Here is a 21,934-nt window from a genome sequence, read left to right on the forward strand (position 1 = left end):
ATTATGCCCCTGGTGTTCTATCTACAGATTCATTGCTAAATCCAAGAGATAACATACATACATATATATATATATATATATATATATATACACACACACACATATATATACACATATATATACACACGCACACACACACATATATACACGCACACATATATATATATATACACACACATATATATATAGAGAGAGAGAGTAACAGATATTCTGGCATTCTTCAGAAACTGTATGAAAAACTGGAGAGAGGCAGAGAGTGAGAGTAAGCAAAAGAGAGAAAGAGAGAGAGAGGAACGAGGAAATCAAGAGAGAAAAGTAAGCTAAATAGGTACTTCTCATCTACGAACTAAATTTTCAAAAAATATCCTGAAGGAGTAGAATCAGATAACACTTGTAATACTCTAAAAAAGGTGCCATGTTTTTTGGAGACAACCAATAGACCTTTTTATTTCAAATTTTCTTACTACAGGTTCGTAGAAGCCAATGAAAAATACAGAAACATAGTAATTGTGTAATTCACAATATCTGTAATATTTTTTACAAGTTACTTACAGTGAGAGATAAATCATTTTTTTCCATGCAGAGTCTTTGAAGCCATTTATCATTTGCCTTTAGTTTCTCCATCATACAATCACCACAGTTTGGAATAAAATTATAAACAACTGAATATATTTGTTAAATAAAATGACAACTACAAACATTCCTAAGATTTATTATTTCCTAATTCATTTTTCTTCTTTTTAAAAAGTGGACTAAACAGTTCAATTTTTCTAACAAATATTGATTATATATTAATTTATAAATAATATATAATATATAATTAAAGGAAGTTGTTTTAAATGTTGCTTTTATATTTGTGTTGTGTTGATTTTTAAATGATTATACAATAGATAGTATATTTAAATCTTTTATATTTATTTTCACATTAGCACAATTTGTCCCTAACATACTGTAATCCTTAACAGAAACACACTGACTTACACTTTATAGCCTCACACTTCATAATACAGATCATTTAATAGTGTGCTGTAACACAGTAAAGGCTCTATAAAAAACAGTGTATGTACTGTTATAAGGTCGACAATATTATCTAAAAGTGTTTTTCCTAGTAGTCTATTACTCTATCAAATATATCTTTAGGTCATATTGAAATAAAAGTAGATGAAAACAATCTAATATTTTGTTTAGGAACAATCTAGTACCTGACTTTTAATTATGAAGAAACAATTATTACATCTATTATTTCTTATACACCTTCCCTTACTGGAAAATTCACCGCCAGTACCTACACTGTGTACATTGCTCTCTACAACAACAATAAACAATAAATGTTTGTAACCAGCCTAGGATGCTAAGAAGCTTCATTTTAAAAATTGCGTTTTTTGCTATCATATTGTTGCCATTAAGTTAGGGTATCAAGAAAATGAGCATAGCCTCAAGCAGAGAAAATATTTATAAGTATCTGATAAACATGAAAAAGATCTTCAATTCCATTTTTCCTGCTCTAAATTAGGTTTTAGTTTCTAATCTAATTTAGCATTCAGTTTCCATAGAAATTTTCGAGATAACATTTCAGCTCTCCACTTCACTTAATCTATCAAACCCAATCTTATCTTTATAATGAAGACTATACCTATTGAAGAACATCAAAATTGGATAGAGCAGAATAATCTTTTTATTTTGCCACTTGTCTACATGACAGTACTATTCAGTAGGGACCTAGTAATTCTACACATGCAGTTGATCTACTTGCAATATGAACTAAAACTCATATTCAGGGAATGCTTTCATATAGCTAATGTGGCTGCAGTTTTAGAGTCAGCTTCAAATAAATATATGAAGAATATTATTTTATTTTTCTTCTAAATATTAACTTATTTCCTTCTTTTTATTAAAAAGCTATATTTAACTAATATCTGAACTCAAAATTAATATGTTAACACTTGTACTGCCATGATTAATATATATTAGTATTCTTTAATATATTTATTTTATTTTTCTATGAATTGTGCACATTTGTAAATGTGATGGAATTTTATTCAATTGTATAATTTTTTAAACTGTGGCATTTCACATTGTGTACTACACATTTGTGAATTTCCTTTTGGATTACATTTTCTACTCTGCTGTATGCAATATTATTGAGAAATAACTCTGGGCTAAGTATTTTTTTTTCTGTCTCTATAGCATTCCCAATACAGGTGAGTGGTATTAATCTATGCTTGCTTGAACAAGCAGAGACTCTCTCCTCCGTGACTTTATATTCTATGCATGTGACACAGGACATGAGTAATAAATGTAGGTCATTCATCATAGTAAAAGTGATCTGACCTGACCAGATTGTATCTTCACAAACTCACCTGTTCTATTTCTTGCTCCCTACACAGCAAAACTCCCTGCCTAATCTCAAAACCAAACCTCCAAATTCTCATCTACCTCTGGTTCCCTTATATATTTCCATAAAATCCGGTTTTTCAGAGTCAAGAACTGTTGAATTTAACCAGGAAACATAAATGATCTAGAATGTAGTTGTGTTTAAAATTATAATACAACTAAAATTCATATTTTTTACATAAAGTAAATGTAAAATTGTGTGTCACAACTTGATAAAATAATGACACCAGAAAAACAACACCTAAAATGTGGTAAATTTCAGAAACATAATTTGTAAAGACATTATTAGGATAAGCATCTACTTGACATGATTTTAAATTTAAAAGAATACTTCTATATATTATGAAGATAGCTTAAAATGAAATAAAATGTAATAAATTTTAAAATTTAACCATTTAAAGTGTATATTATAGGTAAGCTAGGAATTATAATTCTACTTTAAAAAATAAAGGGAGAGTGATGCCATCAAGATGGCAAAATAGGAGACTCCAGCCCTCATGCCCCCAAGAAACACAGTTGTTGTCAACTGCTCACAGACAAAAACACCTATGTGTGAGCTCTAAAATCTAAAGGAGTGGTTTCAAAATCCCAGCGAAGCATAAAATCTCATGGTGGACATATTGAAAAGAGTAAGAAAACTAGTTTCACTTTATGACGTTACATCTCACCAAAGGTGACACGGTTTGGTGTGGAAATAAGCCCCTTTAGACTACAATTTCTACCATAAGGAAAAGTAAAAGAGAAATGGGTGCCCAGCTTTCCCAGTCTAGTGGGCTACTGCCTAGTAGGTCCATTTCTGTCTTCACTGTGAACACTGAAGGATTATGCATGACTGAGTCATCTGCGGATAGTTGTTAGGGGCAAGGAAAAGAGGTGGGAGTGCACAGCAAATGGCATGTGGTTCTTAACGGCATGCTATGGATCCTGCTAACCATCTAGTGAAATCCAGGAATCTCACACATGAACCCTGCAGGTTAAGCACCTATAGGTCCCAACCAACAGGCAAGAATTCCCCAACACCTTACGTACTCTTTCATGAAGCAGGCACTCAAAACTATGTGCGAGGCACTCAAAACTATGTGCAAGGCCCTCATGTAATTCTGTAGACAGGATGTGGATCTCAATAGCTGGTACAGATCTTAACAGTCAGCTCAATTCTGCTGGTTTGTGATAAGGCAAATAATCTTTAACACTTCAGGTCACTAACCTAGGAAAACTTAATGGGGGGCTTTCAGCACCAGGTACAGCTTTGTGAGATTGGAAGAAGACAGTGACACAATCCCAAGATTTTCATGCTAAAAGAATATGAGAGTAAAGTGGATAAATCCATATAAAAGGTCTAACAGAACCTCAGAATCTCTACCTGTGCCTGTCAGTAAAGACTGATGGTGACTGTTTCATCAATTCTAAAGACAGCAGTGAGTGCATGGTTTATTGCATGTTCTTACCTATAAGTGGGAGCTGAATGATAAGAACACATGAACACATAGAGGGCAACAACACATGGGGCCTTCTGGAGTGTGGAGGATGGGAGAACGGAGAGGATTAGGAAAAATAACTAATGGGTACTAGGCTTAATACCTGGGAGATGAAATAATCTTGTACAAGAAACCCCCATGGTACGTTTACCTTTATGTAACAAACCTGCACTTGTACCCCTGAACTTAAGTAAAAGTTAAAAAAAAGACAAAAAAAAAAAAAGCTCCAGTGTCTGACGCCAAAGAAAAATTTGTAAATTTCCTGACAAAAAATTCAAAATAATTGTCTTCAAGGGGATCAGTGAACTTCTAAGGAAGACCGATAATCAATTAAAATAAAATTTTTAAAAGAAATGAACATATTAAAATGTTCAACATAGAGCAAGATAAACAAAACGAATTTTAGAATTGAAGAATAAGAGTGCCTGATTTTTTTAAAAAATCAAGGCAAACCTTTAACAGCAGACTTGACCAAGCAGAAAAAGTTGAAGGTAGATTATTTGAAACTATCCAGTCAGAGAAACAAAAACAAGAGAAAGAATAAAAAACAGTGAAGAACACCTAAAGGCTTTATGGGACATCATCAAACAGACGAACATACACATAAAGGGAACCTCAGTAGCATCAGAGAAAGAGAAAAAGGCAGACGCTTATAATGAAATAATTACATAAAATTTACCAATATAGAGGGAAATAAACATCCAGATACCTTAAGCCCAAAGAATTCCATATAATGTTGAACATAAAAAAGTTCAACCTTCTTTCATTGTTATTATGAGGCAAGTTATAATCAAAGTTCGATGTGCTTATAAGCCATGTTGTAATCAATATGTCAAAAGTCAAATACAAACAGAGACTATTAAAAGCCATAAGACAAAAGAGACTGATCACATAAAAGGGAACCTCCATAATGTTATCAGAAGATTTATCAGCAGAAACCTTGTAGGTCAGGAGAAAGTGAGACATTACATTAAAAATGCCAACATTTAAAAAAGCTGCCAACAAAGAATAATATACAATCCAAAACTGTTCTTCAGAATGAAGGAAAGATACTTTCCCAGACAAACAAATACTGAAATTCATCACCTCTAGACCATCCTTACAAGAAATTCTACAAGTCCTTTAAGTTGAAATGAAAGGAATCTAATTAGAATATAAAAATTGTTAATTTATAAAACTCACTAATAAAGGTACATATGTAGTCAAATTCAAAATATTGCAATACTGTAATGGTAGTACATAAATCACTTTTAACTCTAGCATAAATAAAAAATAAAAAGATAAACATTTAAAGTAAGTATAACTACAAAAATTTGTTAATGGATACACACTATAATAAAGATGTAAATTGTCATATCAATAACATAAAATGTGTTGAGGGAGAAGTAAAAGGGCAGAGTTTTTGTATGCAATTAAGTTAAATTATTAATTTAAATTAGACTGTTACAAGATATTTTATGTAGGCTCATAGTAATCAAAAAGCATAAACTTAAAGTATATACACAAAAGATAAAGATAAATGAATTAAAGCATACAGAAAATCATCAAATCACAAAGAAAGACCACAAGGGAGGAAGAAAGGAGCAAATGATTTACAAAACACTTAGAAAACATTTAGTAAATTGACAATAGTAAGTTCTTACCTATCAATAATTACTTTAAATATAAATGAAATAAATTAGTCAGAAAACAGAAAGTGCCTCAATGAATAATAAAATAAGATATGTCTCTATACTCCCTACAGGAGACTCATTTAGATTTAAAGACAGACATAGGCTGAAATTGAAGGGATATCAAAAAGATATCCCATGCCAATGGTAATCAAGAAAGAAGAGTGGTCTATATTTACAGAAGATGAAATAGACTGTAGTCAAAAACTATCAGAAGAGATGAGGAAGATTATAAAATAAAAAGGAGGTTAATTGATCAACAGTATAAACAACTATAAATATATATGCATCCAATATTATAGCACTCAAAAAAAATAAAGCAAATTGGGCCAGGCACAGAGGCTCACACCTGTAATCCCAGCATTTTGGGGTGCCAAGGCAGGTGGGTCATTTGAGGTCAGGAGTTCAAGACCAGCCTGGTCAACATGGTAAAAACCCATCTCCATAAAATTACAAAAAAATGAGCCAGCGTGGTGGCATGTACCTGTAATCCCACCTACTTGGGAGGCTGAGGCATGAGAATCACTTGAACCCAGGAGGCGGAGGTTGCAGTGAGCCTAGATTGTGCACTGCACTCCAGCCTAGGTAATAGAGCAAGACCCTGTCTCAAAAATAAATAAATAAATAATAAATAAAGCAAATATGAACAGAAATGAACAGAGTAATAGACAATAATACAGCAATAGTAGGATACTTCATTACCCTAATAATCAATAGATTATTCAGACAGAATATCAATAAGACATTACACTTGAAAACACTGTAGACCAACTGGGCCTAGCAGACATACAAAACGTTCTATCTAAATGCAGCAGATTATACCACATTCTTATGTAGAGTAAAAAGAACATTCTCTGGGGCATAGTGTATACTTGGTCACAAAACAAGACATAACAACTTAAGAAGATTAAAATAACATCAAGCATTTTTTTTCTAATTGCAGAGATAGAAATTAGAACTCAATAATAGTAGAAAAATTTTAAAATTCCAAATGTGGAAATTAACACATTTTTGGACAATCAATTGGTCAAAAAAAATTAAAAGAGAAATCAAATTATGTCTTGAGACAAACTAAAATGAAAATGTAACATATCAAAACTCACAAAATGCAGCTAAAGTAATTCTAAGAGATAAGTTTGTAATTTTTTTTATTTTTATTTTTTTAGATGGAGTCTCTCTCTGTCACCCAGGCTGGATTGCAGTGGCACAATCTCAGCTCACGGCGAGCTCCACCTCCTGGGTTCATGCCATTCTCCTGCCTCAGTCTCTGGAGTAGCTAGGACTACAGGAGCCTGCCACCACGCCTGGCTAATTTCTTGTATTTTTAGTAGAGACGGGGTTTCACCATGTTAGCTAGTACAGTCTCAATCTCCTGACCTCGTGATCCGCCTGCCTCAGCCTCCCAAAGTGCTGGTATTCACAGGTGTGAGCGCCCAGCCGACAAGTTTATAATGATAAATTCCTGCATTAAGGAGCATGAAAAGATCTCTAAAACTTAACTTCACATCAACAGGAACTAGAATAAGAGAATAAAATGAGTCCCCAGTTAAGAGAAGAAAGGAAATAATAAACAGAGGAGAGATTAATGAAGTAAATAACAGAAAACAACATAAAAATTAACAAAATTAGTGTATTTTAAAAAGATAAAATTGACAAAACTTTAGCTGGAATAGTCAAGAAAATAAATGAGCAGGAATCAAATCAAGAAAATTACAAATGAAAGAGAAGACGTCAAAATTGATATCACTGAAATACAAAGGATCATAAAAGAATCCTATGGACAATTATGCGCCAAAAAGTTTAAGAACTCAAAAAATAAAATAACTTCTAGAAACATAAAATGTACTATGTTTGAACCATAAAGAAAAAGAAAATCAGAACAGACCTTTTATAAGTAAAGAAATTGAATATGCAATTTAAAAAAACCTCTAAAATACAGATTATTTCAGGCTAAGATGAATTAAAGATAAATTATATAAATATTTAAATAAGAATTAATGCCAATTCTAATCACCTTTTCCCCCCAAAAAAGTGAGGAACACTTCCAAACTCATTTTATGAGACCAGTCCCTGATATAAAAGCCAGGGACATTATAAGAAAATAAAATTACAGGTCAAGATTTCTGATGAATATTGATGCAAACATTCTCAACAAAATACTAGCAAAATGAATTCAGTAGTGCATTAAAATAATTATACCCTATGATCAATTTGGATTTAGCCAAGGAATGCAAGGATGGTTAAACATATGCAAATCAATAAATGTAGTACACTACATTAGCAGAATAAAGGAAAACCTCAATCATCTCACTATATACAGAAAAATTATTTGACAAAATTTAACATTTGTAATGATAAAAATTCTAAGTTATTGAAGGAATGTACTTTAACATAATTAATGCAATATATATCAAGCTCACAGCTAACATCATACTCAATGGTGAAAAGCTGAAAGCATTTTTTCTATAACTAGAAAGAAGACCAGAATAATCACTTTTGCCACTTTTATTTAACATACTATTGGAATTTCTATTCAGAGCAATTAGGCAAAAAGAAAAAGGAAATAAGTCATTCAAAGTGGAAAGGAAGAGGTAAAAACATTATCTATTTGCAGATGACATGACCTTGTATGTAGAAAACCTTAAAAACTTCAGCAGAAATACTGTTAGAACTAAAAACTGAATTTACTAACTTGGCCAAATACAAAATCAACATACAAAAACGAGTTGCTATTTTATACATTATAAACAAACTATACAAAAAAATTTAAAAATTGCATTAATAATGGCCAAGAGTAGAAATAAAATTCATGGGTATATAGTTAACTAGGGAGGAGAAAAACCTATACACTCAAAACTATTAAAAATTGAGGAAAATCTCCCTGAGGCCTCACCAGAAGCTCAGCAAATGCCAACACCAGGTTTTCTATACAGCCTGCAGAACTGTGAGTCAATTAAAACTCTTGTCTTTATGAATTACCCAGTCTCAAGTAGTTCTTTACAGCAATGCAAAACCAGACTTTGTAATACTGTAGATCTCTAGAGGGTATTTGTCTTGCATAGCTGAAACTTTGTACGCTTCAAAATTTGCATAGCTAAAACTTTGTACCCAAATTGTTGAGATTACAGGTGTGAGCCACTGTATCTGGCCCTTTATACCCCTTCCTAACTTGGTTGTTTGTTTGGTTATTCAGTGGTATAAGTTCCTTGGATATTTTGAATATTAACCCTTTATCAGGTATATGGTTTGCAAATATTTTCTTTCAGTTCATAGGTAGAACAGACATTTTAACAATATTATCACTTTCAATTAATGAACGGGATATCTTTCAATTTATTTGTGTATGTACTTTAATTTCTTTGGTCAATGTTGGAAGAAGGTTAAGTGGGAGCTTGTATGTTACATGGCAAGAGAAGAAGCAGAAAAGAGAACAACAGGGAGGTCCGAGGCTCTATTAAACAACCAGATCATGAGTGAAGTAACTGAGTGAGAATTCACGGGGCCGGGTACAGTGGCTCACGCCTGTAATCCCAGCATTTTGGGAGGCCGAGGTGGGTGGATCACGAGGTCAGGAGATCAAGACCATCCTGGCTAACACGGTGAAACCCCATCTCTGCTAAAAATACAAAAAAAAAGTTAGCTGAGAATGGTGGTGGGTGCCTGTAGTCCCAGCTACTCAGAGGCTGAGGCAGGAGAATGGCATGAACCCGAGAGGTGGAGCTTTCAGTGAGCCGAGATCATGCCACTGCACTCCAGCTCGGGCGACAGAGCAAGACTCCGTCTTAAAAAAAAAGAAAAAGAGAATTCACTTACCAGCAAGGATACCATGCTAAACTCTTCATGAGAAAACTGCTCCCATGCTCCCATGGTCCTATCACCTCCCACTTGGCTCCACTTCCAACACTGAGAATCAAATTTCAACATGAGATTTGGAGGGGACAAACATTCAAACCATATTAGTGCCTACATATAATAATACTGAACTTAAGTGTATTAAATTTTGTTAAGAGAAGAAATATTAAATTTTCTTGTCATGAAAAAGCAATAATAATAATAAAGAGAGGAGGAGAAAATTTTGGAAGGTGATACATATATGTATATAGCCTTGATGGTGGTGATGGTTTCATGGATAGATACATCCCCCAAACTCCTCAAAATGTATACATTAAATATTTACAGCAATTTATATACAAATATCTCAATAAATTATTTTAAAGAAAAAAGGAAAATATTCTTTCAATGAAATAGTAAAAATAAGAAAATGAGAAATGCAAAACTCAAGAAAAGGTAAAAATATTTCAAAACCCAGCTTAATGAAGAAAGTCCCACATCTTTCTCATTTTTACTTTGAATTTTTGCTTCCTGATCTTAATAGACCATAACACATACACACACACACACACACACAATTCATATGAAAATAATTAACCTTTAGAGTTTATTTATAATAAACAAATAGGACTATTTGTAATAGATTTTCATTTGCCCATATTCATCACATAAGCTTTTTAAAACCTTAACTTTGCAAAGAACAGTTCCATTTACATCTACTGTGATTATTCATGACTGTTTTCCTAATTCATCATATAAAGAAAATATTTAAATATGCCATTAACAATTTAGAACACAAATATTGTTAAACACATTTTGAACTCATTTTCTTTGATATAAATATTTTTTATTTGCTTAAGCCTAAAATATTTTATAATGCACTGCTCTATATGGTAGTGTGTCTGGAATTGGTGGGTTCTTGGTCTTGCTGACTTCAAGAATTAAGCCGTGGACCCTCGCGGTGAGTGTTACAGTTCTCAAAGATGGTGTGTCTGGAGTTTGTTCCTTCTGATGGTCAGACATGTTTGGAGTTTCTTCCTTCTGGTGGGTTTCTGGTCTCACTGGCTTCAGGAGCGAAGCTGCAGACCTTCGCAGTCAGTGTTACAGCTCTTAAGGCGGTGCGTCTGGAGTTGTTCATTCCTCCCGGTGGATTCGTGGTCTCGCTGGCCTCAGGAGTGAAGCTGTAGACCTTCATGGTGAGTGTTACAGCTCATAAAGGCAGTGTGGACCCAAACAGTGAGCAGCAGCAAGATTTATTGCAAAAAGCAAAAGAACAAAGCTTCCACAATCTGGGAAGGGACCCAAGCGGGTTGCCACTGCTGGCTCAGGCAGCCTGCTTTTATTCCCTTATCTGGCCCCACCCACATCCTGCTGATTGGTCCATTTTACAGAGAGCTAATTGACCCGTTTTGACAGGGTGCTGATTGGTGCATTTACAATCCCTGAGCTAGACACAGAGTGCTGATTGGTGTATTTACAATCCTCTAGCTAGACACAAAAATTCTCCAAGTCCCCACTAGATTAGCTAGACAGAGAGCACTGAATGGTGCATTTACAAACCTTGAGCTAGATACAGAATGCTGATTGGTGCATTTACAATCCTTTAGCTAGACACAAAAGTTCTCCAAGTCCCCCATTAGATGAGTTAGACACAGAGCACTGATTGGTGTGTTTACAAACCTTGAACTAGACACACGGTGCTGATTGGTGTGTTTACAAACCTTGAGCTAGACACAGAGTGCTGATTGGTGTATTTACAATCCTTTAGCTAGACATAAAGGTTTTCCAAGTCCCCAGCAGATTAGCTAGATACAGAGTGCTGATTGGTGCATCCACAAACCTCAAGCTAGACACAGAGTGCTGATTGGTGCATATACAATCCACTGGCTAAACGTAAAAGTTCTCCAAGTCCTCACCCAACTCAGGAGCCCAGCTGGCTTCACCTAGTGGATCCCACAGCAGAGGCCATAGGCAGAGCTGCCCGCCAGTCCCTAGCGGTGTGCCCACACTCCTCAGCCCTTGGGCGGTGGATGGGACTGGTCGCCTGGGATCAGGGGTCAGTGGTCGTTGGGGAGGCTCAGGCAGTGCGGGAGCCCACGCTGCGGGGAGGCTCGGGCATGGCAGGCTGCAGGTCCTGAGCCCTGCCCTGCGGGAGTCAGCTGACTCCTGGCGAGAATTCGAGCACAGCGCTGGCGGGCCAACACTGCTGGGGGACCCAGTGCACCCTCCACAGCTGCTGGCCCGGGTGCTAAGCCCCGCACTGTCTGGGGGCGGCGCACCCACCGGGCTGCTCGGAGTACTGGGCCTGCTGAGCCCGCACCCACTCGTAGCTCACGCCCACTCGTAGCTCGCGCTGGCCCTCTAGCGCCATGCTGTGCCGTGCCCACAGCCCCGGTTCCTGCCCGCACCTCTCCCTCCACACCTCCCCGCAAGCAGAGGGAGCCGGCTACAGCCTCAGCCAGCCCAGAGAGGGACTCCCACAGTGCAGCTGCAGGCTGAAGGGCTTCTCAAGTGCAGCCAGAGTGGGCAAGGAGGCCTAGGAGGCGCCAAGAGCGAGTGAGGGCTGCCAGCAGCTGTCACCTCTTAGTAGTGCTCTAAACAATGAGTAATTTAAATGCTTAATTATGTAAAGACATAATTATTTCAAAAAAAATTTAGGTTTAATTATGCCTAGTGGAAAGGATGTAGACTGAGGTGGCTTTTGTAAAGAAGCTTTCCTATTATCAAGGAACACTTTATTAATAATCTTTTTGTAAAGTGATTTGCAAATGATTTGTATCATATGTCACTGCATATGATTAATCAATGCTCCTGAAAATTTGGATTTGGTCAACTTATTATTTAAACTTGTAATTATTTAGCTTACATCTAGAATGTTGAAAATACGATGACCTTCTCTTTTCCTGTTTTCAACGAAGGAATGCAAAATACTAGAAGTTCACAAGTAGTAGGAAATAATGTGTATTGCGGATAGTGTTGAGCTGGAAAACAGTTTGCAAATCAATCCATTATATGAACATTGGCTTGCTTGGCTGTGAGCTTCTCCCACAAAATTTGATTGTGTGATGACAGCTGGTTATGAATTACAAAAAAGAAAAATAGGTGTTCCTTTATACCAATAATTAATGGCATATTTTAAAAACATTATTTCTAGAAGACTTGAGGAATTAGTGTAAAAATAAACAGCATAGAATATCTGTTTTTGAAACTCTATAGACTCCGTATTTTTCCCCTCAAAATGATTTTTTCTTCACTTTGTCAAACAAGGCAAATGTAAATAACTAATATCTTCTCACTGAAATAATTTTCTAGAGAATGAAATGAGTATATCAAGCATTATTCATATTAGTACTAATAGTAACTTTTTCCATTTTGTGCTCTTCAATAAATAGACATCTATAGATTTAAGTTTGTTAGGCTTCCATAGATTTAAATACCTTAGAAAGAGTATTATCATCTTGGTTTATTTGCAGTTACTATTTTCAAAAACAAAAGTGTAATAAATTTCAAAATTAATATTTTAGCTGTTATTGATATGCATACAACATGTAGATGTTAACATCAGGAAGTGTTACTTGTTTTAAAAATCAGGTGCGTTTGGGTGTATGTGTGTGTCTGAGAGACAGAGAGAGATACACTATTCAAGAATTCTCACATCTCAACAAAAAGAAGACAAGTAAATGAAGAAAATGGTTAACCCAGGTTGAATAAACCATTCACCAAAAAAAAAGCATGGCTAATAAATACTTCAAAATATTTTAGTAGTTTTAGTAATCAAGGGAATATTGATAAATCCACAATGTGATGTCATTTCATACCAAAAAGAAGAGTTATTTTTTTAAGACATCAAACTACTGACAAGAATGTGGAGAAATTGGAAATATCTCATATATTTCAGGTGGAAATTTTAAAAAGTAAAAATGAAATGGCAAAATGGTTTAGCAATTTTTTACAAAGTTCTCAGCACACATGCTTATATCAGAAAGTATACGCCTATGTATTTAAATATCATAAAGAAATACAAATATAAGTCAGGAAAAGACATGTACTCAAATGCCCATACTAACTTTTTTATATAGCAAATAAAAGTGAACAAACTGCTGACAAATGCAAAGGCATCAACACAACTCATAGACATTGTGTGTAGAAATAGAATCCAGACCCAACCAAATACATCTTGTATGAATATGTGTACGCAAAATTCTAGAACAGGAAATACTAATTTATGAGGACATAAGCCACATCAATATTTACCCATGGTAAGTGGGGTGGATGCATGCAAGCTGTCACAAGATTCTGGGGTTACGGAAATTTTCTATCTTGATTGGCATGGGGGGTTCATGGAGGTATATATGTGTGTGTGTGTTTGTGTGTGTATGTGTGCGTGTATTTGTCAATACTAAAAGAGGTATATATATATTTGTGCAGATATGTATCTGTATATATGTATATATACATATATCTATATTTGTATATATAGATATGCATATACCTATATCATTTTTATGTTTTATATATATACACACACACATACATACACACACACATATATATCCATGTATATGTGCGTGCATGTTTGTGTCACCAGTGAAGCCATCAAGGCACCCTCATATTACCTAATAATACCCACTTTCAAGGATTTAAGGCTGTTCACCTAGCAGGGTGAACAGGGTGAAGCAGTTCAGCCTAGCTTCCCCAATGTTAGCTAAGAAGTAACATGGAGACCACTTAACAAAGAAGCACTTTCTAGAAGGAGCTGCAAGACAGACTTGCTAAGAAACATACTTCACAGCGAAAGCATCAGATTTGTTGGAGATTTTCAGGAAAACTACATTCTCAACCTTAATAGACATAAAAGGAATAAAAAGTTAGACAAAAAGGGGCATATTTGTGATGAACATCAATCCATACTTTTAAAAAAAAAATCATTATAATTACACCTACATAGGTATTTATATGCTGTTGTCTATTTTTTATATGTGTGTGGTTTTAAGATATACTAACTTATTTTATGCTTGTTTACGTTCAAAAGAATTTGTTGAACTGAATGAACTGCTTTCCAACCAAAACACAAGGATGATTAAATGGAGACTTTCCACAATAAAGCGAGAGTAACTCAACATTCATATGCAAAACAAAATAAAAGAAAACCCAAAAGTCAACTTAAACATGAAACTTACACCTTTCACAACAACAAAAAATCTCAAAATATATCAGAGACTTAAAAAAAACCAGGACACAAAGTTTACCTACATAGCAAACCTGCACAATTACCCTTGAATGTAATAGAAAATAAAAAAAAAAAACAAAAATGGGTAAAAATATAAACAGACACTTCAGCAAGAAGATAAATAACAAATAAGTATATGAAATGATGTTCAACATTATTTGTCATTAGAGAAATGCAACTCTAAAAAATGATGGTGTACTATTACACACCTATTAGAATGGCTAAAATCTAAACATCTGACAATACCAATTGTTCAGAGTATATGGAGAAACAAAAACTCTTATTAATTGTTATTGAGAATTCAAGCTGGTACAGTCACTTCAGAATACAAGTTAGAAGTATTTTATTAAATTAAACAGTATTACCATATGATTCAAGAATCACACCCTAGGTATTTACTCAACTGACTTGAAAACTTATGTTCACGCAAAAACTTGCTTGAAAATCTTTATATCTGTCCTATTCATAATTGCCCCAAACTGGAACCAACCAAAATATCTTTTCATAGATGCATAGATTTAAAAAAAATACTATGGTTCATCCATACCCAGAAATTGTCTGGGGTTCAGGGAAAAGTAGGGTTGAAAAGCTGAAGTACTACACAAATTTAAGACGTTGACACTATTCTGTGTGATATTATAATGATGGATAAATAACAATCATCATTTGTCAGAATACATAGAACTTTATAGCACAAAGACTGAAACTTAATGTAAGCCAATTTTGTAAAATCATCTAATATGTTATGAGGTCTCAACATAGAAAATAGAATATGAGAAAATATTACACCTGTATTACAAATGTTGGGAACATTCTCACTGAAAGGAACAGGAGAAAAGTTATTGACCTAAGTAATTTTGGAAAAAAAGAGGAATCTGTAAGACTAAAGGCAAAATCTGTACATAAGCACTTGACTGTAGGTAGTGCAGTTGTTCCCACAGGGCTGTGGATTGAAAATCATGAATGCTATACCTGTATGAAATCAATCTTTTAAGTAAATGGATGGCAGGTGGTATGAGTTAGTTTTTCCACTGTTAGTGTAGGAGGTCAGAGACAAGTAAAGGGAAAGGTAGAACAATTCATGTGGTACCTGATTAGAGTTATAAACATCAGTGTGAACTCATGTTTATCTTAATATAGACACAGATGTTTACATGGATAAGTATTTATAGACATCTGCATGGACATAGGTTAGTACACACATATACATTTCCTTGCTGTGTTAGCTGAGTGGGTCTAGAAGCAATGTCATCCAAGTGAGCACACTTAGCACCCAGATCTTGGTTTCCAATACCATTTCAATACAGGAGCCAAGAATTATTGGAGAAATGGCTGACATTATAACTGGAGAAGAAAACACACAAGATTAGCCTACAGCAACTTGTAAAGTCTGAAAGTAATGAAGTGCTTAGAAAACACTACAATGGTAGGGATAGGTCAATGGGAAATAGGAGCCAACTGAAAGAGCACCCAATGGCCAAAGCTAGAATAACTTGAACAATAAAATAAATAAAATTATTTTGGAACATAACCTAAATTTTAAAATTAACACCCATGTTGCAGGACAATATAAGGAATTAATACATTAGTTAATGAATGACAGAGAATAAAAACATGTCCTATTCACTGGAATTTAAAGAATTTTTTATGTAGATATTCTGGCATTAAGGATATGTAGCATAAATCCTCACTCTGTAACTGTGGGCTGCATAGAGTGACTTCTTTCCAAAGTTTGCCGAATGGAGAGTGGAAAAATTGTAACTCTAATGTAGAAAAAACCTGGCAAACATCACCTCATCCTAGGTGATCAAGATGAACATCAACATTGATAACTCAGGTTGATAATACATACACTTGATAAGATAGGATGAACATGGCACGTTATCACTACGATTTTCTTTTTCCAAAATGCATAATTCCAGTCTAATGAAAAAAAATTAGACAAATTCCTATTTGAATAATGATGTGAAATATGGAGGAACATTTCGCAGTTACTTGTCCAGTACTGCTCAAAATTATCAAGGTTATCAAAACAAGGAAAGTCCGAAAAACTATCATAGTCAAAAGCAGCCTAAGGAGACATGACAATTTAATGTGATGTGGCATTCTGGACAGGTTTCAGGAGAAAAAAAATAGGGAAAAATTAATAGGAAATTTTAATAATGGTAACAGAATACACAAAATTATAACCAGTCATAAATGTATTTTTTTTAGTAAATCAGTAAAGAGAAAAAAATATAATCAAAGTATGAGAAAGAGACAGTAACAATCACTGTTTCCAGATATTTAAACAAAATATTTTTCTGGTGGTCTTATGTGAAAATTGTTTACTTTATTAAGCTATTTGCTTTCCATTGTTATTGGATCATCATCTATGACTGCTTTTGGAGGTTCTCTAATTAAAATACTTTATTAGTACTTTATTAATTATTTTATTTTATTAATTATCATGATTTGAGGATGGCTCATGTTAGTAGTTAAGTGTACACCCAAAGGGAAATGTTTTTTAACTTCATTGGGAGAGCACCATAAGGTAATTTACATTGAATATCAATATCAATCTGGCAGTGATTAAGGATACATCATAGTCACATAGAAGACAATTAGATAGTTGGAGAGTCAAAATATCCTGTACTTATTATTGATAGAAGAGACTATACTTCTTAAGTTCCTCACAACATTTAGATAGATAAAAATGTAAAGGATTGAATTCAGAATCAGTTCTTAGACTGAAGCTATGACTCCCTCAAAGATAAGAACGCACTGTCATGACAGCTAAGAAAAGTACTTTAACCCATGGGATTTCAAGGTTATTTGCTAGTTCAACTAATTCATATGCTAATGTTTCATTTAATTTTTTATCTTATTCACATTATTTGCCATAATAAGTACAATGAGTCTCCTGAGTAAAAGGCAATGTTTTTTTGTATTGTTTACACATAACTGTCATGGGAAAATGTACTTCTTCATCACTAAATAAGTAAATTGGAATAATCTAAGTATTGTCATAGTTTGCTAAGGCACAGGTATGCTGCTTTTTAAATAGGCAAAAGTTTCAACACAATAAACATATATTCATTAATGTATTTTCTTACCTTATCTTGGGAAGCAGCAACATAAAATTCATCTAGAGGTGCTTGTATCTTCCCATAGGCTACAGTTCTCGTGTATGTGCTACCCTTACAACGTTTTCTGCATGTTGTTGGTTACAGATGAATCATGAATTGCTATTTCAGAGTGGTTTTCCCAGCAGTGTTTGACTCTATTTAGAGAGTTGTCTCATGATGTCCACTTGAGGTTTCTGGTCCCAATGCACAGCCACCTGGCTTTGCTAATTATTTTCCATTTGTTCTGACAAGCTGATTTTTCCTAGTATATTTTCAGGCTCAGGAGTCAGAGATTGTGCATCTATGGCAAAATCTACAAATGTCTCCGTGGATTTGTCTTTGCAAAAAAACTTAAGTCAGAACACTTTATTTAGCATAACAATTTGCTAAAGCATTTTCTCTAACTTTTATAGTATATATATATATATATTTTTTTTTACTGTGGGCTAGTGCCATTCATTTTTGTGTGTTCAATATTTTTGTTAGACGCATTGAGACAATAATTCAATCACATATTTCTTGTCCATTTTTTAACATGTTACGGAGAGGGTTAACTCACAATTTTGTTTCTAAAGCATTTCAAAATCAGGAAATACATAAAAGTGTCATGAATATTAGAGTACATTTTAGCCTTCCATGTTTAGTGATTTGTAATGCCCCAGGCAGACCATAAGTTTGGCCACTGAGTCAATTTGGAATTTGATAATAGCTTTGATTCTTCAAAGAAGTCTAGAGTAGTTCTTGCAAAAATAGGCTAAAACTGTGTAATTTTCCATTTTTTTAAAGTGAAACATACCAAAAATGACATTGTCAGTATTTACTTAACTACAGCGGTGTCTAAAGATCTATTCTTGGCATAGACATGAACAAAATACAATAATATTATCATGAGTTTCTCACTCATAGATCAGCATAATAGTATTTCTTGAATCAGAGTGTTACATTGGCAGATAGAATTATAAGAAACAAACAGTACTGTGATTAATTAATTGTCAGGAAGATGTTAGGGACCCTCCCTTAGCAATAAGGATTGGATTACACTTGGTGACATTAGATTTAATGGTAATCGTAGTTCAACAAAGATGTGTTGATTAATTTAACGAAGACTGAAATTGTTCTGAAGCAAAGATAAGCTTGGCTACTGAATTAAGAGATGATGAGTTATAATAGACAGTGGATCTTGTTATATAACATATTGTTGAGATAAAATTATAGAACACGGCTTAACTTTTCGTGTAATGTGTATATATATGCATGTATGTGTGTATTTGTATATTTATGTGTGTATCTTGATATGACATTGTTGAACAGGTATTTTTAGATTCTATGAAGGACTTGTTGGTTTCTATATTTCATGGAGTTAGTTTCAATATCCTAGTCAAACACATAGAAGCATTACTATTTCAAAAAATTAGGGGGCTGGGCTCAGTGGCTCACACCTGTAATCCCAGCACTTTGGGAAGCCGAGGTGGGCAGATCATCTGAGGTCAGGAGTTCAAGACCAGCCTGGCCAACATGGTGAAACCCCATCTCTACTAAAAAAAAATACAAAAATTAGCTGGGCGTGGTGGTGCGTGCCTGTAATCCCAGCTACTCAGGAGGCTGAGGCAGGAGAATCGCTTGAACCCAGGAGGTGGAGGTTGCAGTGATCGGATATCATGCCACTGCACTCCAGCTTGGGCAACGAGAGTGAAATTCCATGTCAAAAAATAAAAAATATATATATATATATATATAGATGCTAATTGCACAACAAATATGTTACTATCAGAAATCCTTGTATGATTATTTTAGTAGTTTGTCTCAAGTAACTTTGAATTATTTGTGATGTACCCTTAGATAATATTCTTTCTTCACCTAAGATTTTATTACTATTCAGACAGATTAGAAAATAAATGTATAGAATTGTGATAGACAGAATGTCATCTCAAAGATGTGCACACCCTAATTTTTCTAACCAACAAATATATCATCTTACATAGCAAAAAAAAAAAAAAAGATTTTGCAGATGTGATTAAGTTAAGGACCTTGGAATAGAGAGATTACCTGTATAATTTTACTAAGGACAGTCGAGCAGAATCATATGGGTTCCCATAACAGGGAGGCAAGCAGGTCACAGTCTCAGAAAAGAGATGTGATGACATAAGCAGTGGTTGGAATAATGTGCTTTGAACAAGGAAGATGATCATGATTCAAGGAATGCAGGTGGCTCCAGATCCTGAAAAAAGAAAGAAAATAAATTATCCCATGGAGCCTCCGGAATAAACCAGCCCTGCTGACACCTTAACTGTAGCTCAGCGAGACTTATTTTGACCTCCTGACTTCCCAAATTGTACATATTGCTTATTTTTAAATATAAAACTCTAAGTTTGTGGTAATTGTTATAGCAGAAACTAATAATAGACAAGTACTACAAGAATCAGAGAGTTCTCTCATGTATTACTAGCATGACCCCACAAGGAAAGTACATATCCTTAAAATTCTGGTGTAAGGTTTATGATGAGGAATATTGAGTTTCAATGTACCTTTGCAGCATGTTTGCAATATATATGTACTGGGTGTTTCATTTGTTCCTTCTCAATTCGTAGAATAAAAGGATATATGTAAACATTTTGAGGGGGAGAAGGCATTATGTAAAGGGACATTATTGGGCTTTTAGTAGTAACATTTATTTTTCTAGGGCTCTTTGAAAATGTTCAGGCACATATAGGAGAGCTTCTAATTACATGATTTGCCTTCCAAAATATTTATTATTTTTTTCTGACTAGATCTCCTATTTCAAGTATGAATGCATTTTCAAAAAACAGTACAAATCTCCCTTTACCTTGTTAGTTTTTTCTACCACAGAATATTGTGTTAAAGTTTCCTGAAGCCTAATTTTAAAATCTCAAATTGATTTCACTGTATTTTGATTGCGACTTTGAATCTTAGCCTGTTTACTCTGAGATAAAAAACTTCTAAAATGCTCTTATGCCATGTGTTTTTTACGTTTCTTGTGCTATCAAGATTATTAAAAATAAATAAATACAGTTGGTTTACATGAATCCTGTCTTATTGTTTTCTTCCTTGTTTCCTTTAAATACATTTTGTATCTGAAGTAATAATAATCAAGTCAAATAATTGGTATTAAACTTGCTCTAGGACAATAAGCCCCATTAAATCCTGAATTTTGATGTCAGATTTTAATCTTTGTGTGTGTATGTGTGTGTGTGTGTGTGTGTGTGTGTGTGCTTGCTTTAGGAAAATCTTTTGATTGTAAAATTCAGTTGCATTCTAGACCCCAGGATTTAGATTTAACTTCTAAAGATCTTCCTTCTGGATTAGTAATTCTAAGACGTTTGTGTGCCATGTGAGTTTCTTTTACATGAAAAAGATGTAAAAGCTTAAGACAAATTTATTTGGTTCATGTTTTAGGTTTTGTTTCTTAACAAAAGAAACAAACTTTTAAAGTAAATGAGTATATGGAGAAGTTAAAGTTGAAATATTTATATATATACACACTATATATATTCTAATATAAATATATATTTTATATAATATAAATATATTTTGTATAATATAAATATATTATATTTTGTATAATATAAATATATATTATATTTTGTATAATATAAATATATATTTTGTATAATATAATATATATTATATTTTGTACAATATAAATATATTTATATAATATAATATATATTATATTTTGTACAATATAAATATATTTATATAATATAATATATATTATATTTTGTACAATATAAATATATTTATATAATATAATATATATTATATTTTATATAATATAAATATATTTATATAATATAAATATATTTATATAATATAATATATATTATATTTTATATAATATATATTATATTTTATATAATATAAATATATTTATATAATATAAATATATTTATATAATATAATATATATTTATATATATAATATAATATAATATATATATTTTATATAATATAAATATATTTATATAATATAATATATATTATATTTTATATAATATAAATATATTTATATAATATATATTTTATATAATATAAATATATTTATATAATATATATTTTATATAATATAAATATATTTATATAATATATATTATATTTTATATAATATAAATATATTTATATAATATATATTATATTTTATATAATATAAATATATTTATATAATATATATTATATTTTATATAATATAAATATATTTATATAATAT

At 33.1% G+C, this 21,934-nt stretch overlaps 1 long non-coding RNA gene across 1 annotated transcript in view; it reads right to left on the reverse strand.

Annotated features, from left to right (window-relative positions):
• LOC129135717 (uncharacterized) overlaps positions 1-21,934 on the reverse strand; it is a 31,910-nt gene that overhangs the window by 8,670 nt on the left and 1,306 nt on the right. Inside the window, exon 2 of the long non-coding RNA XR_008536745.2 lies at positions 19,757-19,928. This is a non-coding gene — a long non-coding RNA (uncharacterized LOC129135717). The remainder of the gene's footprint in view (positions 1-19,756; positions 19,929-21,934) is intronic.

The sequence above is a fragment of the Pan troglodytes genome, chromosome 1 (assembly GCF_028858775.2).
Source record: "Pan troglodytes isolate AG18354 chromosome 1, NHGRI_mPanTro3-v2.0_pri, whole genome shotgun sequence".
NCBI classification, from domain to species: Eukaryota; Metazoa; Chordata; class Mammalia; order Primates; family Hominidae; genus Pan; species Pan troglodytes.